Source organism: Typopeltis vanoorti, chromosome 12 (genome assembly GCF_054136105.1).
Source record: "Typopeltis vanoorti isolate ZY-2024b chromosome 12, IOZ_Tvanoo_1.0, whole genome shotgun sequence".
NCBI lineage: Eukaryota > Metazoa > Arthropoda > Arachnida > Uropygi > Thelyphonidae > Typopeltis > Typopeltis vanoorti.
Window position 1 is genome coordinate 70,336,648 of NC_143560.1, and position 26,580 is coordinate 70,363,227.

The window sequence follows — 26,580 nt, forward strand, 5'->3', positions numbered from 1 at the left end:
TCCAAACATTGATTGGGTAAGAGTAAAATCTCACAAGAGGAATTAAACAGAATTTATTGAGCTGTTTGGAGACAACTTTCTCAAGCAGCATGAGACAGAAGGAACTTGGGATCAAGGAGTATTTGACTTGATGACAGCATCAGACGTCATTTCAGTTAAAGACAACTATTCTACCTCTGGTTGATGACAGTGATCATGCAGTACTCACTTGCAAAGTGGTTGTGGAGTATACAGAGTTCAGCGCCATGGTATCGATTGATGGGTGGGAAGAATACCAACAGTGCATGGGAAGAATTTAAAAAACACTTAAATGATGCAATATCACATGTCCTGAGAGTTCGAAGAAAAATTAGGGTAGTAGTCAAATGGATGTGTAATCTTATAAAGAAAGAGATTCATAAGAAAAGGATAATATGGAAGGAAGGGAAAGGACAAGAGGCTCATTTTACAGTCCTTCTGTTGTGCTTTGTGATTGGATTTCCAGCTTCCTCTTAACAGATTTAATCCTTGGAAGCTGAGAATGAATATTACTAACAAGGAGGTGAGGAATAGATTTTTCTTTCATGGAGTGGTGCGTGATTGGAATGGAATGCCATTGGATGTGTGTGCAAATAGTGTGAATGAATTCAAGAATGTGTATGATAGCTGGTGCATGAAGTATGTGGCCTCCCTCGATGAGTCCCTGACTCCCTGGAGGTCTATCTTAATAATAATATTATTATTAAAACATTATTAATGGAAGTTGCAAATATGCAAGCAAATGTAAATAACATGGAACGCCTTTATAAAGAAACATGTGAAACTCTACTTCATTCTCCTAACTTAAATAGATCCGACGGATTACGTCTATCCCCTTCATAGGAGATAGTACTTTACAAATCAGCTAATCTTTCCTAACTTTTTATTGTATTGATTTTTTTTTATTATTTTTTTATTATTTTTTTTTTTTAATTTTTATTTTTAGGAAAGTTATTGACCTTTTTAGTTATCTTACACCAGCTACTTAGGTGGCGCTTTCTGGAATTGTCAGTTATTGTTTAATTTGAGCTTAATGTACTGAAGATGCCTGTGACACACAGACAAAAATTATACTATTAAATAATCTTTGTACGCGAGTTTTTTCCGTTATTAATTTTGTATCGATATGTCTACTCACGGTATAGCTCTTTTAAAACTTATTGCTAGACTTCACGGAGAATCTATTTCCAAACAATCTGCTAGATACAGTCAAGTATTGGTAAAGAAGGCCAAATGCATTAACAGATTAATATTCCTTAAACGATGCCCAGGTTATTCCAACCTGTTGTAAAATAAAAGAAGTTTTTAGGTCCCCAAAAGCTCATCGGATCTACTTCAAAGCTAGTAAGTCTCTTTTAAATAATCAACTACACGAAGCTAAAAAAATCTCTTGCCCTCTTAAATAGAGAAATTATGGATATAAAAAATGTTCTGGAATCTGTTTTAACGGTTGAAACTTTTACTATTGTAATGCACATATCTTCGAGTTCTTAACTTAAAGGTCTTTAATGATTCTCGTGACAAGCTAAAACGCAAATTTGAATCACTGGTCAGCATACCTAGATCCAGTAATAATATTGATATAGATAAAGTAGTTATAAAAGTTTCCGGACGTCCACCAACAGACTGTGAACGTTTTGTTTTATCAAAAGGACATGATTTCACTGTTACGCTGAATAAGGTGCCAATTATGGATTTTTTTTCATAACATAGACAGGGGTATTCGATCCTTATCCCAAAAAACAGCCAACAAATTTTTGAATGTGCACAAATTCTTTTTCGTGCCAAACCTCCTCATCCTAATCTTTCTTACTCTGAATTTAAAGCATTGAAATCACTGAAGAATAACAATAATTTAATTATTATGCAAGCTGATAAGGGGAAGGCTGTAGTGATTCAAGATAGGAAGGAATATGAGAGAAAAATGTCTCTTTTGCTTTGCGACTATTCAACTTATAGGCCTCTTACATCGGATCCTACCCGGAGTCAATTGAAGAGACTTAATTCTCTTATAGATAATGTATCTACATGGAATGAAGATCAAAAGAAAAAACTTAAAACCTTCTTCGGTCGTCCACCTAGATTGTATGGTCTTCCAAAAGTTCATAAACCAGGCATTCCGTTAAGACCAGTCGTAGATTGTATAGGTTGCCCCACTTACAAAATCTCAAAATTTTTATCAAATTTACTCTCCTCTTCAACTAGAAGAACTGATACTTATATAAAAAATACTTTGGATTTCAAAAATAAAATTTCAGATCTTCATTTGGACGTTTCTGATATCATGATCAGTTTAGATGTTGTTTCTTTATTTTACAAATGTGCCTCTTTCGGAAAGCATTGAATTACTACAACAGGAATTTCCTTCAGACATTGTAAACGTATTTGATTTTGTAATAAATTCTGGTTATTTTTCCTTTAAAAATAAGTTGTATCAATAAATTGAAGGAACAGCAATGGGTAATCCTCTTTCTCCTGCTATCTCCAATTTCTTTATGGAACATTTTGAACAACGTATCTTTGACATTTCTCCCACAACTACTCATTGGTTCAGATATGTCGATGACATTTTTGCTGTATGGAATGGCTCTTCAGATGAACTTCAACAATTTCTCACTAAGTTAAATGCATTTCATCCTAGGATCAAGCTTACCCTAGAAGTAGAATCAAATAAGCAGTTAGCCTTTTTAGATTTCTTCGCTAACCAGATGGTAACCTACATTTCTCAGATTATAGAAAGAAAACTCATACAGGCCATTATATCCATGCAGAATCTCATCACCATCCCAGTCAAAAGGCAGGAACTATTAAAATACTGGTTCATCGGGCCCACTCCTTTTGTTCTTCAGATGATCTTTTACAGAAAGAACTACAATATATAACTTCTTCCTTTGTATCTAATGGTTATAAGAATTGCTTCATTAAAAGAACTTTGAGTAGTTTTAATATGTCTTCCTCTTCAAACACAGAAGAAATAACGCGCATTACTATCCCTTATGTACAAAGCATCAGTGAACGTATATAGCAAAAGTTTTAAAACCACTGAATATTTTTGTTGCCTTTCGACCGTTTAGAAAAATCTCCACATTTCTCACTTCTCCTAAGGACAAGCTTCCACATCTTAATTATCCAGGTGTATACCAGATTCCGTGCTCTTGTGGATTATATTATTTCGGACAAACAGGAAGATCTGCCTCTATTCGGCTAGAAGAACACCAATCTTATATTGAATACTTTAAACCTGAAAAGTCTAGACTTGCAGAACATGCCATCTTCACTAGACACAGAGTTCATTGGAGAAAGACAAAAGTTCTTCACAAAAGTCCGTTTCTTGTGGAACGCCTTTATAAAGAAACACGTGAAACTCTACTTCATTCTCCTAACTTAAACAGATCCGACGGCTTACGTCTATCCCCTTCATGGGAGATAATACTTTGCAAATCAGCTAATCTTTCCTAACTTTTTATTGTATTGATTTTTTTTTATTACTTATTATTATTATTATTTTTTTTTTAATTTTTATTTTTAGGAAAGTTATTGACCTTTTTAGTTATCTTACACCAGCTACTTAGGTGGCGCTTTTTGGAATTGTCAGCAGTTATTGTTTAATTTGAGCTTAATGTACTGAAGATGCCTGTGAAACACAGGCGAAAATTATATTATTAAATAATCTTTGTACGCGAGTTTTTTCCGTTATTAATTTTGTATCGGTATGTCTACTCACGGTATACCTCTTTTAAAACTTATTACAGTCCTTCTCTTGTGCTTTGTGACTGGATTTCCAGCTTCCTCTCAACAGATTTTATCAATGCTGGAATAGGCAGAAGTCTATAATCTCACTTATGCTCTCCCTCTTTTACATTAATGACCTTTCTCTCTCTAACTTCAAATCCTATGTATAGTTTTGCTGATGACAGTATTCTCCATTCCTCTTCTTCATTTGAGAAACAACTCTGTAGGTACTCAAAAATGATTAAAGTCACAAGACTTTCCATAACCAAATATTGACCTCAACTACTGTCTTATTAAGTGCAAGAAAGATCCTACTTCACTCCACCTTACTTTTGATAATGTTCCAATATCCTTTCAAGATCAGTTTTCCCCTTTCTTGGGATAACTTCCACATCTAGCCTATTCTGCATGAACACATTATCTCCACAAGCTCCCTCAGATTCTAAAAAAAGTATCCTTTTTCATTCTAAATATTAGTTTTCTTCTGCTCAACACCAAACACTTTATAGGTGTCAGATCCTACCAACCTCAGAATACTGTTCTTACATTAGGGGTGATGCATCCAAAACCTCCCTAAGAATTGTTGACGATATACAGAACAAGGTGATCTGCTTAATAGGTGAGATCTCTCTCTCTCCCTCAGATTACTTTTCATCACTTTCTCATAGGCACACTAACGCTATGCCTTTTTTATAGGTACTTTCATGGGCACTGCGCCTCCTCTGAATTGGTATCATTTCTCCACTTAACCACATAAGAACTAAATCAACCACTGGCCAACACCCATACACTAACTCCAAATATAATGAAAGAACTCGTCAACTTCATTCTACCACACTTCCGTTCTTGTTCCGTAATTGTTCTTCTTTAGAACAATCTCTCCTCCATGCTGTTTTTCCCAATAAATACAATCTCCAACTTTTTCTCCTTGATCACTTGCCCACACACATGGTACTTACACATGAAAAGTCACAAGACCTGTTACACAGGTCTTGTGGCTTTTCATGTGAAAGGTCATTAAAAAAAAAAAAAATTCTTTGCTTATGTTCAGTTTATAATGTTCTTTTCAGCTAAATAAACATTCTCAAATGCACCTAAGAATGTAATGTATGTGTAATTCTATTTGCTATCATCATCATCAAATTCCTGACATGTACCCTCAAGGGGTGTATAGGATATGATAATACTACATGAAAAATTTACATCATTACTAACTTCCTATCTACAATTTTCCTCCAAATCAGTCTGTTACTTGTCAAGACTCCAACATTATCAGATCTTATATTTCTATCATCCAAGGCACTTTGTACCATATCAATCCACCTATATCTTGGTCTCCCTCTGGGTCGTTTTCCTGCCAAACTGGCAGAGAACACTTGTTTTGCTAATCTTTCTTCGCCCATTCTGTTTAAGTGACCATACCACCTGAGATTAGCTCTGCTAACACATTCCTGGATGCTGACAATGTCTGCTGTAAGTTAATTCTGATTTGCCAGGAAGCAAAGCAAAAAGCCGCCGTGGAATCCTTAGAGGTTTCATGCCAGTCCCAAGCCTGGATAAAGGAGGAGGGTAGGTCAGATGAGTGTCGATGCTCCGACCGTAAAGAAAAAACATGATTGCTATCTGATACACATATGATCAACAGCAACAACGTGCTGGCTCAGATGTTGCCCAGATCAACAAGGTCCGCAATACCAATCCAGCGATCGGGAGTTGGATCAAAAAGTGGGATACCTAAAAGAAACAGAAACAAGTTCTTTCCTAATATCCTCGTTTTTAATGATATTGCCATTGATGCCATCTGTTCACACCTCTAATCTTTGGTCAAGTGTTTTACTTCTGACCCAGCTCTCACATGCATAAGTTAAAACTGGTTTGAACACTGTCTTGTATACAGCTAATTTAATGTTCCAACTAATTTCTCTCTTATTCCATATGAATTTATTCAATTGACTTCCTACCATATAAGCTTTGTTGATTCTGTTGTCTATTTCCATATTTAATTTACCATCTTCACTAAAAATCACCCTAAGTAGCTGAAATGTTTTACTTGTTCCACAGGTTCCCTGCTCACAACACAGTTGACATTTTCAACGATTCTGCTTATTTTCATTGTCTTTGTATTGGTGACCTTCATACCATTTCTATTACAACAGTTATTCAATTTAGTCAGAGAATCTTGCAAACTTGTAGCGGATTTATTTAAAAGTATAACATCGTCTGCATAAAACAAAGAGCTGACATTAACATCTCCAATTCTGATATCATGTTTAATATCATCAAATCATGTTTGCTATCATCAAATCATATCAAAAAATATGATTGGATAACCACTTACAAAATAATTAAGAAATTATCTTAATTTCTACCTAGGAAGTTTATCCCACTTCAAAATGTGAAAATCAGAGCTTCTAATGTCAGCAATAATATACATGAACATGGACAGTGTCCAAAAGCAAATAGTCTTTTATATCATGGGAGGAACACACATAATCCAATGCTTTAATGTTATCAATTTTAGGTAACATTTTAAAGTGAATAAAAGCAAATAAAAGTTGAGCAGCTCTCAGATGTGAACTGTAGATTAAAATACACAAAGATTATTGAAGAAAAAATGAAAGAGTTTGAGAACAGGAACCAAACCTTGGAGATTCAGTGGCAAGCCTTCAAGAAAACACTGATTGATTCAGCCAGAGAGGCATGTGGTGAGGTTGTCTGCAAGGATAGAAAAATTAGAACTCCATGGTCGACACAGGAAGTTAAAGAGGCAGTGAAGGAAAAGAAGAAAGCATATCAAAAGTTCCTGTCAAATAAGTCAGCTTGTGCTCTTAGAGAATATAGAGACAAATGCAAGAATGCTAAACACTGTGTAAAACTAGCTAAACAAAAGTCATGGGAGGACTTTGGCAAGAATATAGAAAATAAATATCAAGAAGGTGACAAAATATTCTGGAGGTTGTTGAAGAAGTTTAGGAATGGAGGAAAGAGTGCTGTAAAAGGAGTTAGAGATGATAAAGGTGACATGAAAACTGGAATAAAAGATATCCTTGAAGTATGGAGTAATTACTTTGAAAAACTGCTAAATGAAGCAAGCAGTGATGACAGCAGTGGTAAAAAACACTGACCAGGCATGCCGGCAGGAATACATATCCATACTTGAAGTAGAAAAAGCCATCAAAGGCTTGAAATGTGGAAAGGCAGCTGGAGTAGATGATATTCGACCAGAAATGCTGAAGTATGGTGGTATAAGAGTCTTACAGTGGCTGCACTGCATAGTTCAGAAAGACTGGACAGAGGGACGAATTCCCGATGATTGGAGTACAGCTCTCATAGTACCCATACATAAAAAGGGAAATAAAACTGAATGTGAGAATTACAGAGGTATTTCCCTACTGAGTGTTCTTGGCAAAATCTATGCAAGTATACTTGAGAAACGGTTGAGAAGAATTGTGGAAGAAAAGTTTGGTGAAGAACAAGCTGGATTCAGGCCAAACAGAGGCTGTCAGGATCAGATCTTCACTTTACGACAAATAGTCGAGAAAGCATGGGAATATAACAAAGATCTGTATTTAAGTTTTGTCGATTTGGAAAAGGCATATGATAAGGTGCCAAGTGAGAAGCTATTCAATACGCTACAGTTATATGGTGTCAATGGGGCATTATATCAAGCAATACTTAGTCTTTATTTGAGTTGTAAGTCAGCAGTTAGAATTGAAGGAAGTACAGGAAGATGGTTTAATGTTAAATCTGGTGTGAGACAAGGATGTACATTATCTCCTCTGTTATTCATTATCTATATGGATCACATTATGAAGGAAAGTGGTATTAAACATGATATCAAAATTGGAGATGTTAATGTCAGCTCTTTGCTTCATGCAGATGATGTTATACTTCTAAATAAATCCGCTACAAGTCTGCATGATTCTCTGACTAAATTGAATAGCTGTTGTAATAGATATGGTATGAAGGTCAGCAATAAAAAGACAAAGACAATGAAAACAGGCAGAATCATTGAAAATGTCAACTATGTTGTGAATGGAGAACCTGTGGAATAAGTAAAACATTTCAGCTACTTAGGCACGATTTTTACTGAAGATGGTAAATTAAATACAGAAATAGACAACAGAATCAGCAAAGCTGGTATGGTGGGAAGTCAATTGAATAAATTCATATGGAATAAGAGAGAAATTAGTCGGAACACTAAATTAGCTGTATACAAGACAGTGTTCAAACCAGTTTTAACTTATGGATCTGAGAGCTGGGTCAGAAGTAAAACACTTGACCAAAGACTAGAGACCACAGATATGAGAGTCCTGAGAAAGATTAGAGGTGTGAACAGATGGCATCAATGGCAATATTATATTAAAAATGAGGATATTAGGAAAGAACTTGACATTGTCAGCATCCAGGAATGCGTTAGCAGAGCTAATCTCAGGTGGTATGGTCACTTAAATAGAATGGGAGAGGAAAGATTTGCAAAACAAGTGTTCTCTGCTAGGTTGGCAGGAAAACGAACCAGGGGAAGACCAAGATATAGGTGGATTGATACGGTACAAAGTGCCTTAGACGATAGAAATATAAGATCTGATAATGTTGGAGTCTTGACAAGTAACAGACTGATTTGGAGGAAAATTGTAGATAGGAAGTTAGTAATGATATAATTTTTACATGTAGTACTATCATATCCTGTACACCCATTGTGGGTACATGGCAGGAATTTGATGATGATGATTAATCCCAAAAATTAAAATCATAAATCACAGTAATAGTGGGTATTAGAACAATAGATTATGGTGAGAGTAATATTCTCTGCTATGCCTAGAGGATAATCACTGTTACAAATCAAAAGAATTCCATGAGGATGGTACGTGTGTGTGTGGGGGGGGGGGAAATAAGCGGTCAATGCTAATCAATTAGTCCAGTGTTGTTTCCCAAATGGTGCTCTGTGGAATCCTATGGTTCCACGAACTGCTGTAATTTGGAGTTCCATGACAACATGGATGTTAAAAAAAAAAAAAAGCCAAAAATCAATAGCCAAAAATGTTTCATTTTTTCCTTTTTGTATTAATTGTTTTACATGTTGTACATAATGGCATATTGTACTTTTCAAGTCACATTCCATTCATATTATCATGTGATATCAAATGACTTACTCATCCTTACTATCCATAATATACCATCATAATGCAGCTTACAACACTGTGCATGTAATACAAGCATTAGAGAAGAAGTGAATTGTGCACACTTTTGTAAATTTTGCTCTTAATACATCATGGTTAAATTGCTATATGAAAATTTAAATTAATAATATAAGAATCCCCCCTGGATCATTGGTTGAAAGAAGGCAATTTAAAGACCACGCTGTTGCAGAAACTGATGACATATCAAGCAAGCTGCTCATGTCAAGATTATGAATATCTTCAAAATAAAAATTAAAAAACTTGGTGAGAGGGGGGGGGGGAGTACTACTCATTCACAGTCATTGGAGATCCCAATTCTCCTGTTGCTATTGTGCATCAAAATATTATCAATTAGGTCTTTAAGCACCAGAAAAATCATGAAGATATTTTAAAATAGATCACCCAGAATATAAAAATAAAGATGGAGTTTTTTGCAATGCAAAATGCAAGCTTGAATCACTTGATAAAATAAACATTTCATGCCAAAAATATGACTGATAATGAAAAGCAACGACTTCATATCAAGTACCACATACAAATACAGGGTGTTTCAAAAAGAATGTCCCGATTTGAAAATTGTATATCTCTGCAACCAATGAACCATAAATGAATGCCACTTGTACCGTTTGTAATTGTGGTGAGTTAAACTTTAGGCCTTACTTAATACTTGGTAATTTATTTTGTAACTGTACCACATTTTTATTATTAAATATAATTACTTGAAATCGGGTCATTCTTTTTGAAACACCCTGTATATCAGTGTTTGTATGTGGCAAATACTCATTATAATTAGATGAGAAGATAGATATTACAGATTAATTTCACTAGTATTTGTATGCTATTTCAATATTCTAAATAAGATAAGCTATTATGTCAAAATTTTCAAAAGAATACAATGTGAAAGATATATTTAATTGAATCGGCAATGTTATGAATGGAGTAAGTGGATAGAAGAATGTGGATGTATGCAATGGTGGCACCAAATCAATGATAGAGCCTGTGAAAGATGCACAAATAAAAAAAAAACACAAAAAATGTAGCAAAAAATTCCCAAAAAACTACAAGTAGTCACTGTTCTTTACAGACAGATATTAGTAAAGAACATTTCCTTGTCTTTAAAATATGCATTGGATGAAGCAATGAAATTCATTAACTATATGAAAATGCAAGATTTTGAACAATTTTTTTAATAGTTATGTGAAGTAACTATCATCTGCATAGAGCCTTGCAGTTACATACTGAAGTCAACTGTTGCATGGCAAAATTCTTGTGATGTTATTAGAATTATGAAGAGAGCTCTCCATATTCCTTCTCAATGATAAATTTCAATTACAGATTAATTAAGAATTTTTTTGCGGTTATAAAGAACTGCTTATCATACAGATATATTCACAAAGTTAAATCTTTGATCTCAATAGAACAAAATGATCTTGATTGTCTTCCAAATCTATATGACTTTTTTTTTTTTACAAGAATCCAAATGTGTTCTTGAAGTTCACAATGAAACTCTAAGGCATGTTCAGAATTTAAGCATGAATACTTTCCCTCAAAAAATGAACTGATTTATTCCCAGTGATTTACCTTTGAAAATATAGTGCATATACATTGGGAATGGACTAGGAATCCATAAACAAACAAAATGAACTCTTCGCAATAAGAACTTAACTTTTACATTATTTCATACGTTTTGTATTCTAAAAGAATTGTGTTTATATATTATATAAACATTGCATTACACAATTTATAAATTTTTTTTCCCAAGTTTTACAAATGTAAAAAATTCTAGTTAGGGTTCATAACTTTTTACTGAATTTGAAAGGGTTCCAAAATAAAATTAAATTGAGAAAACTAATTTAGCCTATAGATATGTATATTATAAAATTCCATATAAACATCAATGTCCTTCAATATTACTGTTTTACAAATACCTTTGAAAATATAGTACATATCAAGTACATTAATGAAGCACAAACATCTCTGCAGCAGATACAAATTAAAGATATCCTGCAGACATTGAAACATACACCATATTGATTTTATGTGTCAGGATAACTATATTTCATTTCATAGACATCTCAATGCAAGCCTTTGGTCTAGCTCAGGGGTCGCCAAACTTCTTTGACCGTCGACTCCCTTCAAGAGTTTCTCGACTTTTTATTAACCCCCTCTATTTTGCTATTATGTAATTATAATAGGACAAGCAAAACAGATGCTTATTTATTTTATAGTTACAGTGTTTATTGTATGTATAATATAGTATATATTATTATATTGGCTTAACGTCAAAGGGATACGTTTTTGACGTCCTTCTTAACATTACATATTTGATAGGAGGGATAAATAATATGTAACATATAAAATTTAATTTAGATAACAAAATAACAATAATACAATCTTCCTTATATGAAAATAAGACTTAAATAAAAGAGCCAATGGGCTTCACTTCGGCGATGTAACATTATTTAAATGAAGGGGATATTAAATCCCAGATTCGGCATGAAACTGATTCCGATCTTTGAGTTTCTTATTCGGCTTTGAAATAATGTGGGATTTAATATTCCTTTCATTTAAATAATTAAAATAAGACTTTTATTAACTTAGTATACAATTTACTAACGCTGTCAATGTGAAGGGTGTGTTTCGTGACTCTTGACAAGATTAGAAATGTTGAGTTCAAAATCAGTAAGTTTCAGCCTTAAATCGCCACGGAATTCTATATCTAGCTTATTTCTTTGTTTTGTTAAAATGGAATTAACATGACTGAAACCAGCTTCAACCATGTACGCGCCGCCCAGGCGGGAACCACCAACATCCGTTTATTGGTAAATACGCCATTTTAGCCTACTTGATTGGCCTCCATAACTATTTTCATGACCTTGCTCCATCTTACGTCCTATTCATGTCACTGTTCCCACGATTCACTCTTAATTGCATCGTCATTCATGATGGAGGTAATCCAAGTTAACTGAATTAAATATTACCCATACAATGATGTCTTATATTTTTCTATTGACCCCTGAGCCCGAATCGACCCCTAACAATGTTATATCGACCCCTGGGGGTCGATATCGACCACTTTGGCAACCACTGGTCTAGCTCATTAGATATGCTCTCCACCAATTTATGAAAATGAGTCTAATATCTGTTTTAAAATTGGAAAAGCATGAGTTAGCATACCATTAATAGCAGGAAAATCACATAAAAAACTTGATCTATAATTGTAGACTTTTTTTCCTGTGTTTCATAGGCATCTTCAGTACAGAAAGAAAAATAGAAAAGTATACAAATAATAAAGACTAATTTGTCTTTTTATGGAAAACTTATAAGGTCTGCTTTTATCTGCCATGAAGAACATAAGTCTTACATCCAACACCATGAGTATAAACAATCTGGAGCTTGCTGAGCATGCTGTAAAATTTCTCATGATATGTAACATTGTAACTCATGTTCGTTTTTACATGTTTTTTGTTTATGAGAATGTACTTGGAGTAATGTTAATTTTTTGACTTAAATAATCTTGTATTGAATCTTTGTTAAAATAATGTGGTGCATAACATCATGATGTAAGGCTATTAAGTAATGTTAAATCAGCAAGTCTAATGCTAAGATTAGTGAAGAATTCCGAGAATTACCATAGATGGAAATTTCCAAAGCCTTGTGAAAGATGACATCATCATGTCCAAAGGTCAATATGTGATAATTTTTGAGAAATGTGTGCATGCGCAAGTCAGAGCCCATATAAGGCAAGTCGTGGGAAGGAATTTTGTCTTGGGATTTTTTTTAGACCTTCTCTCACCAGTTCCTGGCATGCCAAGTTCGCTATCGGAAGTTGAAAGAGAAGCGTCGTGGATTCCAAGTCTTCTAACCTGGGTCCATCTACACGTGAGAAACAGTGTCATCATCTCGAAAGGAAGGAGCAGTACATTGCCACCACGTTGAGGGTCCTATAAGGCAAGGCATAGTTAACAACTCGGACAAGGAAGAAATTTAGTGGCAAAACAGGAACAAGTCAGCAAGCGGAAAGAAAGACAAGATGATGTGTGTGAACAAAATGTTAATATGAAAGACTGTGTGCTAAACAAGAATTGTAAGAAGTTTATTTTTTGCTTGGTTAGATTATAATAAATTTAGTTTAATCCTTTATCCAAGTGTAGGCAAATGAAGTTTGCGCCTGAAAATATCTTCAGGACTGAGATAAGGTGGTGCAATCCCTAGGCAACTCGTAGCAATGGTGGACCAAACTCTCATCACCCCTTGTCTCAGTATCTCCCATCATGCAAAGCACATCTCCTTGCGGACATGTATACTGCTATGCATTAAGGGAAGGGCCACTATTCAGACCTGTTTCAACCTTTATTGAGGTCTCGTCAGTGGGAGGCAGACCCAGAGTGGTGATACTAAGGCAGAAGCAATGGAGAGGTCATATTTACCTATACAAGTTGCCAACTGGTGTACCACCTTATTATTAAATTACTCTGGATTTAGAGAAAGATGGTGGAAGTTTATTTTTCACTTGGTTAGACTATAATAAATTTAGTTTAATCCTTTATCCAAGTGTATGCAAACAAAGTTTGCACCTAAAAATATCTTCGGGACTGAGTTAAGGTGGTGCAATCCCTAGGCAACTCGTAGCAAAGGTGGACCAAGGTCCACCTTACCATACCTATTTTTACCACCTTATCTATACAAGTTGCCAAAGGTTGGCAACTTGTACAGGTAAATATGACCTCTCCATTGCTTCTACCTGTCCACGCGGTTTGCCTAGTGGCTTCGTGCTTCTCAACCATATGACTGGGGAAGGAGTATCCTAGGCTCGATTCCTGTCGACGATGTGAGGAGTTGAAGGATTTTTCTCAACCATAGCCATGTTGGTCGGTCTTGGGCATGGACAGCAGGGTTTTTTCCAGCAGTTTCTCTGGCGTTTTTAATCCCGCAAGCAAGTAAACCGGCCCCGTGAACACACAGAGGGATACAGCCAGGAATACCCAGAGGCATAGGAGTGACCGTTCTATCCTCGTATTTCAGTTACAAAATCCATGCATGCTTGGAGGTCGTGGGCCTTAAAGGTCTGTTAAAGCCATTGAGATAGACAGATTGCTTCTGCCTAAGTATCACCACTCTGGGTCTGCTCCCACAGACGAGACCTCAATAAAGGTCGAAACCGGTCTGGGTAGTGGCCCTTCCCTTAATGCATAGCAGTATACAGGTCCACAAGGAGATGTACTTTGCATGTTGGGAGATACTGCAAAATATCGCGAGATATAATTTTTTTCAGAGAATTTTCGCAATTATATTTTACAATATTTTTTGTCTGAAATTATAAGGAAAAAATGTACTTAGTTGTAATATTATAAAATTGTAAAAATATAAATTGCTGTTAAATGCACTTGCACTTTAGACTTGTTAAGAGCTTAATAAGAATTAAGCCGGATTAGCACCGAATACCACCAAAATCGTATGGTCAGGCAGCCAGCGACGATGTCAGTTCTTTCATTGCTTCTGGTTAATCCTGGAATACTCTGAATTTAATTCTGTTCTACTGTTCTACAGGGTTCCTTGCTGAAATCCAGGAGGTTCATTTTCCTGCCATTGTCCACTGCTGCCAGCTCACTCTAGGCTCTGGGTAGCTAAATCAGAACCCCAGCGTGACTAGACGAAGGACGTTCCAGTTCCAATGTGTATAATGGAATGTATGTCGGACCTTCCTCTCGAGATTGTTAGCAATTAAGCCATAAATTTGTTGTAGATTTCGAGTTACATACACATAAGATACTCGAAATCTTAAAGGATTGAGAGAGGTTACTTGTTTACTAGCGGGAAAAGTGAATGTGAAATAACAGAAAATTATGTATTGCTAAGTATGTCTAATTCACAGGTTGATTGTGATAGTATCTGAATTAGTGTCATTTAAGTTTTGAATATATTGAAAGAAATTTGAATGTAATCCCTCCTGGAATACTTATGCATACTTGTATGCCAAGTTGTGTCATAGAAGAGACTTATATCAAGGAAAAGTAGGTTTTTCTGTTGCTCAGATAGCAAGTAAATTTGTGTGTTAAAGTGTTTTTGATTAAGTTCATCTTAAATTAACTTTTATGTGCTCTGTATCACATCTTTCAGTTTGATAATATATATGTTTTTGTTTTGTAACTACCTGGTTCTCATTCCTTAGCCAATGCACTATCCCAAAAATATTAACGAGCCACGACTTGCATATAAGGAATTTGTACAGTAGTGTTAAATTAATTTTGTCATCTTCTCGCCCTGACTTTCAAACATAAAAAAGTCAATTAAGTGGTGCAGTCGCTAAGATAAATAAATAAATTTCTTAATTGACATTGTGCGATTGCTAAGGGACTGTTACGTTAGATACAACATGAGGTCTAACTAACAGCAGAAAGATAGGGGTGGGGCAAGAAACAATGTTAGGTAAGGAAGTAGATAGACAGAAAAAAGAACAGATAAAATGAAAAGTAAAACAAAGTAAATATTTTACAAAAGAATGAATGTCAAAATGATGACATTCATTCCTATTTTTGGTTTTGTAGAAGAATTAAGAAAAATTGGGAGGCGGATAGACTTCCAGTTACTGATTCTCCTAAGAAACAAACTGGTTGGTAAAGCAAAGATCTTTTTAAATGCTTCCCCTATTCTCAGAGACATGTTAGAGTATTCAAAGTTTAAGGATACTTTAATATCACAGTATTCTAAAGTGAGGAACATAAGCCCGAATCTTTGGAAGTTACAGAAATGCAGGCAAGAAAACAAAGAAAGTGCTACAGACTTCTATAATAGATTACTAACTCTTGCAAGTAGTCTGAGTGTTTCTGAGGAGGATAAGTCGCATTTAGATTGGGCAGTTTTTCATCAATTTCGATTGGGATTAAGGGAAGAACTAAAAGAAACAGCACATAAAAAGAAAATAAAGAACTTGTAATGTGTTACCTTGCAGTCCGAGACAGAGAGGAGAGGCTTGGTGATATACATCCCGCCTCTATCCCCAAACAAGTACACTCAATTAAACAAGTGATTCCACCTGTAACTCAAAAAAGGTTCTTGATATGCTGAAAGAAAAATCCCCAAGAGAAGTGGAAGGAAAAGACATAGACCTAGAGAATAAGGCTCATATTAAGGTTGTGAGCGAAGAGATATTGACAACCAAACCTAAGTTAACTGATTCCTTTGTCACGGAGTCAGTAAGATTGATAATTAAGCAGGAGATAGAGAGGTTACGTCTGCCAGTAATAGAGCGACTAGACGCAATTATCAAAGAATAAGGCAAGCTAAAAATGATGGCCCCCAAATTTAATCCATGTCAGGAAAGGGGGGATAGTGAAGAGAAAGGCAGATAATCCTGTAGTAAACGGAAGTCTTGAAAAGGGAATAGTTACTGAAATTATGTGATTTCCAGTGTTGCACTGGTGGATCCTGTTAAAAAGGAAGACAGTAACATAGGCAAGCTCAATAGTGCTGAGACTATACGAAGAGTCATATATAAACCTCCTCATCGCCAAACCTGGGGTAAGCCCCATATTATAGAGGCTCAGAAAGGAGATCCTGAGTTAAGGAATAAATATGAAAAAATTAAGAGAGGTGATCACATTCCCAAGAACCGAGTATTATTCAAAACACTTAACCTAGATGAAGACAGACTTCTCTTGTAAAGGAAGAGATTCTTGGGAAGATGTGCAGAAAGGGTTCCAAGAGTAATGATTCCATGGGTGATTTACAAGTTCTCACTATTTTGGACAATAATATACAGTTGTTAGGGGCCTAGGGGTGCTTAAGGGTCAAAGTTGTATAACTGAGAGTAGACCTCCACATAGCCATTAAAGGAATGCGAGAACCGACCAGGCCTTCTGACTTAATGTCCAATCCTCACCTTCTCATGGTGGACCCTGTTGGGTATCTACCTGGATACTGAACGAACGAGGATGGGCTTGCAATTTGGGATTTAGCCAACCAAATTGTATTTTTATTGGCTAAAACCAATATAGAAAATTATGGTACAACATGACAAAATTTCATGCCAGGAGTTAAACAAGGCCTCCATTGTTTTTTGCCAGGGCGAACAGTGAAAAGTCAGCTACTAGAACAAATCTGAAAGCACACGACAACTAAACATCACCAGACTTATAGATCGGTACTATCAAAATAAAAAGCCTGAATGTCAAAGAAATGGAGCTAGCTGAAGAATTAGATAAGTACCAGATTGACATAATAGGGGTGACTGAAACAAAAAAGACAAAAACTACGAGATCTTTCTGAGCAATGAATACAAAATGTTATACTCAGGAAATGACAATCAAGGAAAAGAAGGCGTAGCCATAGTATTCAACACAAAATACGAGGCTAACCTTCTTGAATGGCAGTCAGTCTCAAGTAGAGTGATGTGGGCAAATATCAGAATGGGGAATTGGACGATGAGACTTATTTTTGCCTATGGTCCCACAGCAGGCTCTACTAAGGTAGAAGTGGAGGAATTTTTTTTTTGCTTTAGAAAAAGCAACTGACACAATGAAAAAGGAAAAGTTGGTCCTAGTTGGGGATCTAAATAGCAGAGTAGGAAATGATTGTCAGACATACAAAAATATTTTGGGAAAATTTGGAGAAAAGAGCAAAGCTAATAATAATGGCAAATACCTCTTGGATTTCTGATCAGGACATGGACTGGTTAATACTAACACTATGTTCCAACATAAAAATGTGCACAAATTCACATGGAGAGAAGAGGCAAGGAATAAGAAAAGTCTCATTGACTATATTATTGTTGATAGTGATGTTTCTGGTGCAGGACACCAGAACGTACATAGGACTTGAAATTGAAGCGATCACTATTTAGTCCTGAGCAGGATAAAATTGAATTTCATATTGAAAAGAATAACATGTAAGAAAGTTTTAAAGCGAATAAAAGTCGAGCAGCTCTCAGATGTGAACTGTAGGTTAAAATACACAAAGATTATTGAAGAAAAAATTAAAGAGTTTGAGAACAGGAACTAAACGTTGGAGATTTGGTGGGCTCCTTGAAGAAAACCCTGAATGATTCAGTCAGAGAGGCAGGTGGTGAGGTTGTCTGCAAGGATAGAAAAATCAGAACTCCATGGTGGACACAGGAAGTTAAAGAGGCAGTGAAGGAAAAGAAGAAAGCATATCAAAAGTTCCTGGCAAATAAGTCAGCTTTTACTCTTACAGAATACAGAGACAAATGTAAGAAAGCGAAACACTGTGTAAAACTAGCTAAACAAAAGTCATGGGAGGACTTTGGCAAGAACATAGAAAATAAATATCAAGAAGGTAGCAAAATATTCTGGAGGTTGTTGAAGAAGCTTAGAAATGGGAAAGAGTGCTCTAAAAGGAGTTAGAGATGATAAAGGTGACATGAAAGCAGGAGAAAGATATCCTTGAAGTATGTTGTAATTACTTTGAAAATTTCTACATGAAACAAGCAGTGATGACAGCACAGTGATAAAAAACACTGACCAGGTATGCAGTCAGGAATACATATCCATACTTGAAGTAGAAAAAGCCATCAAAGGCTTGAAATGTGGAAAGGCAGCAGGAGTAGAGGATATTTGACCAGAAATGCTGAAGTATGGTGTATAAAAGTCTTACAGTGGCAGCACTGCATAGTTCAGAAGGCCTGGACAGAGGGACGAATTCCTGATGATTGGAGTAGAGCTCTAATAGTATCCACATATAAGAAGGGAAATAAAACATGAGAATTACAAAGGTATATCCCTACTGAGTGTTTCAGGCAAGATTTATGCCAGTATACTTGAGAAACGGTTGAGAACAATTGTGGAAGAAAAACTTGGTGAAGAACAAGCTGGATTCAGGCCAAATAGAGGCTGTCAGGATCAGATCTTCACTTTACGACAAATAGTTGAGAAAGCATGGGAATATAACAAAGATCTGTATTTAAGTTTTGTCGATCTGGAAAAGGCATATGATAAGGTGCAAAGAGAGAAGCTATTCAATACGCTACAGTTATATGGTGTCAATGGGGCATTATATCAGGCTCAAGCAATACTTAGTCTTTATTTGAGGACAAGGATCTACATTATCCCCTCTGTTATTCATCATCTATATGGATCACATTATGAAGGAAAGTAGTATTAAACATGATATCAGAATTGGAGATGTCAATGTCAGCTCTTTGCTTTATGTGGACGATGTTATATTTCAAAATAAATCTGCTACAAGTCGGCAAGATTCTCTGACTAAATTGAATAACTGTTGTAATAGATATGGTATGAAGGTCACCATTAAAAAGACAAAGACAATGAAAATAGGTAGAATTGTTGAAAATGTCAATTGTGTTGTGAACGGGGAACCTGTGGAACAAGTAAAACATTTCAGCTACTTAGGCACGATTTTTAGTGAAGATGGTAAATTAAATATGGAAATAGACAACAGAATCAACAAAGCTGGTATGGTAGGCAGTCAATTGAATAAATTCATATGGAATAAGAGAGAAATTAGTTGGAATACTAAATTAGGTGTATACAAGACAGTGTTCAAACCAGTTTTGACTTATGGATCTGAGAGCTGGGTCAGAAGTAAAACACTTGATCAAAGACTAGAGACCGCAGATATGAGTCCTGAGAAAGATTAGAAGCGTGAACAGATGGCATCAATGGCAATATCATATTAAAAACGAGGATATTAGAAAAGAACTTGACATTGTCAGCATCCAGGAATGCGTTAGCAAAGCTAATCTCAGGTGGTATGGTCATTTAAAGAGAATGGGCCAGGAAAGATTGGCAAAACAAGTGTTCTCTGCCAGGTTGGCAGGAAAACGACCCAGAGGAAGACCAAGATATAGGTGGATTGATATGGTACAAAGTGCCTTGGATGATAGAAATATAAGATCTGATAATGTTGGAGTCTTGACAAGTAACACTGATTTGGAGGAAAATTGTAGATAGGAAGTTAGTAATGACATAAATTTTTCATGTAGTACTATCATATCCTGTACACCCCTTGAGGGTACATGTCAGGAATTTGATAATGTTAGAGGCTAAAAGATGGTGGATGCTGTCGCATAATCTCTTCATCGGATGCCACTAATATCATTTATAGTTTGGACCAGTCATCTTTGATTGGCTAAGAGTGGAGATTGACCATCAGCCTACAAAAATTAGACTGGGCTGAAATGGCCTTGCCTACTCCCTTCGGGGAATATAAAGTGTTAGTGGTTTTTTTTTTTTTTTTTTTTTTTTTTTTTTTTTTAACTCCAACCACAGAATAACATGCCTAATCATTTCTGGAACTCATCCCTATGGACTTATTGGGATATATTATTAAAAAAATGGAAGGAAGGGTTCTTGAGCAAGTGTATGTTTTGTATATCATGTAAGGTTTTGCATAATATGTTCAGACTAGGTCTCCGGATAATAATCCCACTCACCCATCCACTTGGTAAAGGGTGTACTGTGAGTTATTGCTCTGTATCACAGGCTTTCAAAGTTTTATGGACATCATGTTGCTTTAATACTCCATATCAGTGCTGTTAACTGCATAGACTCATTACATGATGATCTATTACCAGCTCTTGTGCTCAGAATTGCAAAAGCCATAAGCCAGCCACTTTTTATATGCCCAAAACTGGTGACATCTTTGTTAAAAGATCTTGTACATAGCAATCTAAATATAAGAACAACCTGAATAATCCGAATGTTTATTCTTTCAGCTACTTAAATATTAATATACATGTAATTTAAAAACAAATTATATCATATAGGTCCATCCACTCAAATTTAAATGAATTTGCAGTTCTTTTCCACTTTAATTTTGACAGCAGCATTTTGAGGGTTTAACACAGTAAAACTACTAATATAATATTTCTCATATTAATGTTCCCTTTTTTTTTTTTTTTGTCTAGCTATAACCTGGAAAATAACAAGCACTACATTAATTTGCTTAAATCCATCAGTGTTTGCAAGAGTTCTGCTTCTGTCTAGATAGCAGAACAAATATGCAACTGCAACTGGTTGACATCAGCATCAATTTGCCCAAACGGTACAGGATTAAAGTAACTACCGTATTTTTCGGACCATAAGACGCACCTTTTTACATAGAAAAATCGACAGAATATCGGGGTGAGTCTTATGGTCCGAAGGTAACATTAAAATACAAATCTTTACACTGTACCGAAGCTGTTGTTGAAGTTCAATTACTGGCGCAATGAACTGAAGGTAGGTACCTAAGTTATCTCGCTGCATGTGGGTGAATCACCGATTTAGAGCGTCAATAGTCATTAGTGTGTAAACATATGAGCTTTTGTACGGTTCATTTGAATTATTTTTTTATAAGTCGTTAAAATTTTTATCTTAAAATTAGAAAAAATGAGTGTAAAACAAAAATTACTTTCATATAACATGAGTTACAAATTAAATGTGATAAATTATGCAAAACAATATGGAAACAGAGCAGCAGAAAGACATTTTGGTCCACCACCAACAGAAAAAATGGTTCGTGAGTGGAGAAAACAAGAGAAACAGTTAAAACTGCTATGTAAACACAAGAAAACATTCCGTTTGCAGCACCTAGAAAAATGGCCAGAATTAGAAGTACAAATGAAAAATTGGGTAACAAATCATCGAAACATGGGAATATCTGTTTCTACGAAAAAGATAATTTTTGAAGCGAAACAATGGGCAACTGCTAATGGAATTTTGGATTTTACTGTATTGCTGCCTTGTTGCTTCAGATTTATGAAAAGACACGGGTGCATATAAAAACCACTCTAACCCAAAAAATGTCGGCTGACTATGAAGCTAAAATTATAGAATTCCATAGATTTGCCATATCAGCGAGAAGGAACTTTAACTTTGAGCTTAATCGAATTGCGAACATGGATGAAATGCCTCTAACTTTTGATGTTCCTTCAAATTGGACAGTAGATTCAAAAGGCACCAAATCACGAATAACTCACTACACTGTAGTTTTAGCTTGTTGCGCGAACAGAATAAAACTACTCCCCATGCTAATCTTCAAGAGAAAAAAATTACCGAGAGATGAAATTCATCATGGCATTATTATCCACATTCAAGAATAAGGCTGGATGGACGAAACAGGAATGAAATTATGGATACAAAAGATATGGGCAAAACGTCCAGGTGCATTGTTTAAAAAGCATGCGATGTTAGTGTGGGATCAATTGAGAGCACAGAATCAACAAAGAAGCTTCTAAAAGAAATGAATACAAAATTAGCTATCATTCCTGGAGGCCTTACAAGTCAATTACAACCCTTGGATGGATCTATTAATAAATCATTCAAAAATTTTATGAGGGAAGGGTGGAACAAATGGATGGCAAAGCCCAATCACAATGTTACAGCAACAGGACATATGAAACGGCCAACAATTTCAGAAGTATGTACCTGGGTGAAAAATTCATGGGAAGCTGTGAAAGAAGAGACGATTATAAAGTCATTTAAGAAATGCGGGATAAGTAATGCAATGGATGGTACTAAAGATGATGCAGTTTTTGAAGGGAGTGACAACAATAGTTCAGATGAAAGTAATACGAACGGTGACATTAACGAGACGAGTAATAGTACCGAGAGTGAAGATGAACTGAATATTGCTAATACAAATGATTGTAACAATAAATAAAAATTAAGTAAGAATTTGTAAATATCTTTATATAAAAAAATATTTTTTTCTAAAAATCGTCTCATAAATTTGGGGTGCGTCTTATCATCCGAAAAATACAAATTAGAGTGTATTAAGTTGAAATGGGTTAGAGTAATAGAGTGGAAACACTGGAGAAATGCACATGCACACAGCATAGTGAACACTGGCAATTACTAATGTGAACCTCTATACACTCTGACTGCTTCCATAAACTAGCGTCAAGTCAAGATATCCTCATAAGCTTTCCAAGAACCATTTAAGTCTCCTGATGTTAGAGTTTACATGTCATCCTTTGCATTTCTTGGATAAGATGACACACATTTTTATCAACTAATAACCATGCCTGCAGGTGCTTTTGGACGATGCAACCTTTTCGTCAAGGTTATGAATGTAACAAACAGCATACTATAATAACATGTCTTTCCTAGCCAATAAGTTCATTTCCCATTTACAGTAGAATCATATCCTTTCTTTTAATCTTACACAATGATCAGTATTCATTTTCATAAAATTAAGGGAAGTATTACTGTCTTAAGAATTTCCTGAGCTTTGTATTAAGGTTTTCATATAGTCAACTGTTATTCTACTAGCCTGACCTCTAGCATGAAAAAAAAAAAAAATCCAAAGTTATATCCTATTTTACATGGTCAGAAAACAAATTCATATTAACCCTTAATCTAGCAATCAGCCAAATCAGAATTAAAAATAAGTCTTGTGGATTAGTAATAATATATTATGCCTAAGGTCCTGAAGTACTATAGTCCTAATTAAAATGACTTGTTAGAACAAAAGGTTAAATGGGTTGAATATGTGCAATCCATATCATTGAGATTTTTAAACCATCATTATTGTTGTGATCAGGTTGGTTGATTAGAATTTTACAAGCTTCTTTAATTATGTGCTCATACTAGGTTTTGATGTGCCATTCTAGTCATTTCTGTGTAAACCATCCAATAGAATAGAAAGGCCAGATTTACAATAGTTATTAAATTTAACATGACACAATTTCCTCCAGGCCGATTTCATCATCCTGTAAGTCACTTGCACCCAGGCTTTGTCAAGGATACTTAACCAGTGGAGGATGCTGAAGTGATTTTTCCAGAATTCTCTGAGTGTTAATGCTAATGTCACTTCAAAACACCTTTGAAACAGTGCTTTGATGTAGAGTTTCTTAAAGTTCGAAATGACCTACTGGTCCATGGGCTCAATTAGAGAAGTTGTGTCAGAGGGCAGGAACTTCACTGTGATAAAATCAGACTCCTCCACTAACTCGTCCGCCAAACCTCGAGGATAAGTAGGAGCACTATTCATCACAAGAAGGCATCTAATTGGCAAATTTTTTTCTTGAAGGTATTTTCTCACACTTAGGGCAAAGACTTCATGGATCCACTCAATAAACAATTGCCTGGTTACACAAGCCCTACTATTAGCCCACCACATAACAGGCAATTTACTTTTCATCACACTATTTTTCTTAAACACCCTCGGATTCTCAGAGTGGTACACAAGCAATGGCTTGACCTTGAAGTCCCCACTTGCATTTCACACATAGCAAAAGAGTCAGCCTCTCCTTCACTGGCTTGTGTCCTGGAAGTGCTTTTTCCTCCTGAGTGATGTAGGTCCTCTTTGGCAATTTTTTCCAAAATAGGCCGGTTTCATCACAGTTGAACGCTTGTTTGGTAAGAAAACCCTCAGCCTTTACATAGTCACTAAATTCTTGCACATATTTCTCAGCATGTTGGATTGAATTTAAACAGTGTTGAATCGAACACAGATTGATAAGAAAATAACTATTTATTAACTTAAAAGCTAATTTTTCGCTTGTATTATATCCAGCATCTTCAGAGCACACAAACAAAGTTTGTTACAAATGCGAGACAACCACAATTCGGTGTAACAGTGGGCATTAGAATAAGTAATTGCAGCGTACAACACAAGACTAAAGTCCTAATATGGTGTTAAAGTTAAAAATTCTAAGTTAAAAAAAAAACAGTAGTCCAAAGTTTTGAAAAAAATATAGTAGTCCTTGAAAGTTTTGAACAAAATAAAAATAAATAAAATTAAAATAAATATTAATTTGGCCTTAGGATGACAGTCTCCCAAATCTTTGGTAGATTTATACAGCCATACTTGTTAAGATTTGGAGTATGTTTTAAGGCTTCTGTTGATTCCAGGAACAACCTCTCTGACTTGTAGAAACTTCTGTGCAGTACTTTTGTTTTTTTCCAACTGATCCTGTGTGCTGGATATATTTTTGTGTTCATTGAGGCAGATGTCCACAGTTCTTCCTGTCTGTCCATAGTAGGCTCGATGACAAGAACAGGGCACTTCTAAAGACTTCTGCATGTGATAAAGGAGTGAATCTGTCCTTAGGTGAACAGGTGAGAGTTGCCAATTTCACATGCGGTTTAAATATGGTGCGCAGTTGGCGTTTGTTAAGCACCCTAGATATCTTTTCAGATGCGCCTATAATGTATGGGATGGTGATAGTTTTGTTGTAGTCTTCTGTGGTATAGTGGGGGGGATTTCTGGGTAGCATTTAGTATTTTATCTATCTTATGTGGATTATAGCCATTGCTTAAGAAGGTGTGGCACAGGTGAGAAAGTTCAGCAGTGAGAGCAATGTCATTGGAACAGATTGCTCTAGCTCTATGGGTTAGTTGAGAGTTTATTTTTCACTTGGTTAGACTATAATAAGTTTAGTTTAATCCTTTATCCAAGTGTGAGCAAACAAAGTTTGCGCCTGAAAGTATCTTCAGAACTGGGGTAAGACAGTGCAACACCAGGCAACTCGTTGCAAAGGTGGAGAAAGCTCTCTCATCACTCCTTGCAGATATGTGTAATGTTACCCCAGTCCTGAAGATACTTTCAGGCACAAACTTTGTTTGCTCACACTTGGATAAAGGATTAAACTAAACTTATCTATGGGTTAGTGTTTTTAAGATACCATATTGTTGAGAAGGGTGATGGTGTGATTGTTTGTGTAATATCTCCTTGTATGTGTGGGTTTTCTATAAACCAAAAATGATAAGGAACCTTCTGGAAGACGTGTGATCAGTGTGTCCAGGAAGGTCAGGCAGTCATTGGCTTCTAGTTCCATTGTAAAGTGGATTTTAGGGTGCTGGCTATTTAGATGCACTAAAATTGTATTCAATGTGTCTGGGCATGTGGCCAAATAGCAAACACATCATCAACATAGCATCGCCAGAGACTAGCTGTCCATTCTAATTGTTTGTATATTTTTCCTTTCCATGTAAAATAACTTGCCTGTACTGTGAATTTAGTAATTTAAGTGTTTCAGTCAATGGTACATTAGTGAATAATGAGGTGATAGCAAAACTCACCATTAGGTCTGAACTATTTAAGGTGCGGTTTTCTAAAATACTTTTTGGGTGGGTAGAATCTTTAACAAAAGAGGGAGAATTGCTTGTGCAAGTGGCTAGTAGTTTGGCTAAATGTTTAGCTAGTTTATATGTAGGGCTGTTTATACTATCTACAATACGGTGTAAAGGTGTACCTTATTTGTGAACTTTTGGAGCTCCATATATTCTGGGTGTTTTAACGTGAAAGGGTTTGAGTTTGTTGACTGTTTCTTTTGGCCAGGAAGTGACTTTGTTCAATAACTTGCACGCCTTATTCTTTTGTGAGTTGGTGGGATCTCGATCTATAATTAGATATGTTGACAGGTCTTGGAGAACTGTGTGCATTTTACTTTCATATTCTGTTGTATCCATTACTACAGTTGCATTTCCTTTGTCTGATTTGGTTACTGTAATGTGATTATTTATTATTTTGACACAATTTTGCTGTTTACTAAATGACCTCTCACTCCAGAAGAGATATATGTCTTATTCAAAGTTTAGACCAAAAGGAGTTTCTGTTGAACGTGGACTATACAATCTGCCCCCAGCAACAGCCAATAATATTAGGTTAGACATGGCCAATATCCGAATCCATTCTAAGGCTCCCAAAAATGATATCCCACATAAAGAAATAATGACTCTAAAAG

General features: G+C 35.6%; 1 protein-coding gene across 5 annotated transcripts in view; it reads right to left on the reverse strand.

The window, feature by feature from the left end:
- Window positions 1–26,580, reverse strand: part of LOC150100871 (nuclear receptor coactivator 5-like) — a 201,805-nt gene that overhangs the window by 154,092 nt on the left and 21,133 nt on the right. Inside the window, exon 1 of one of the 5 annotated variants that reach the window (XM_090401697.1) lies at window positions 12,563–12,689. The exons of the other annotated variants lie outside the window; for them this stretch is intronic. The gene's annotated coding sequence lies outside the window, so the exon portion shown is untranslated. Of the gene's footprint in view, window positions 1–12,562; window positions 12,690–26,580 lie in introns of those variants that run through there. 5 annotated transcript variants of the gene reach the window in all.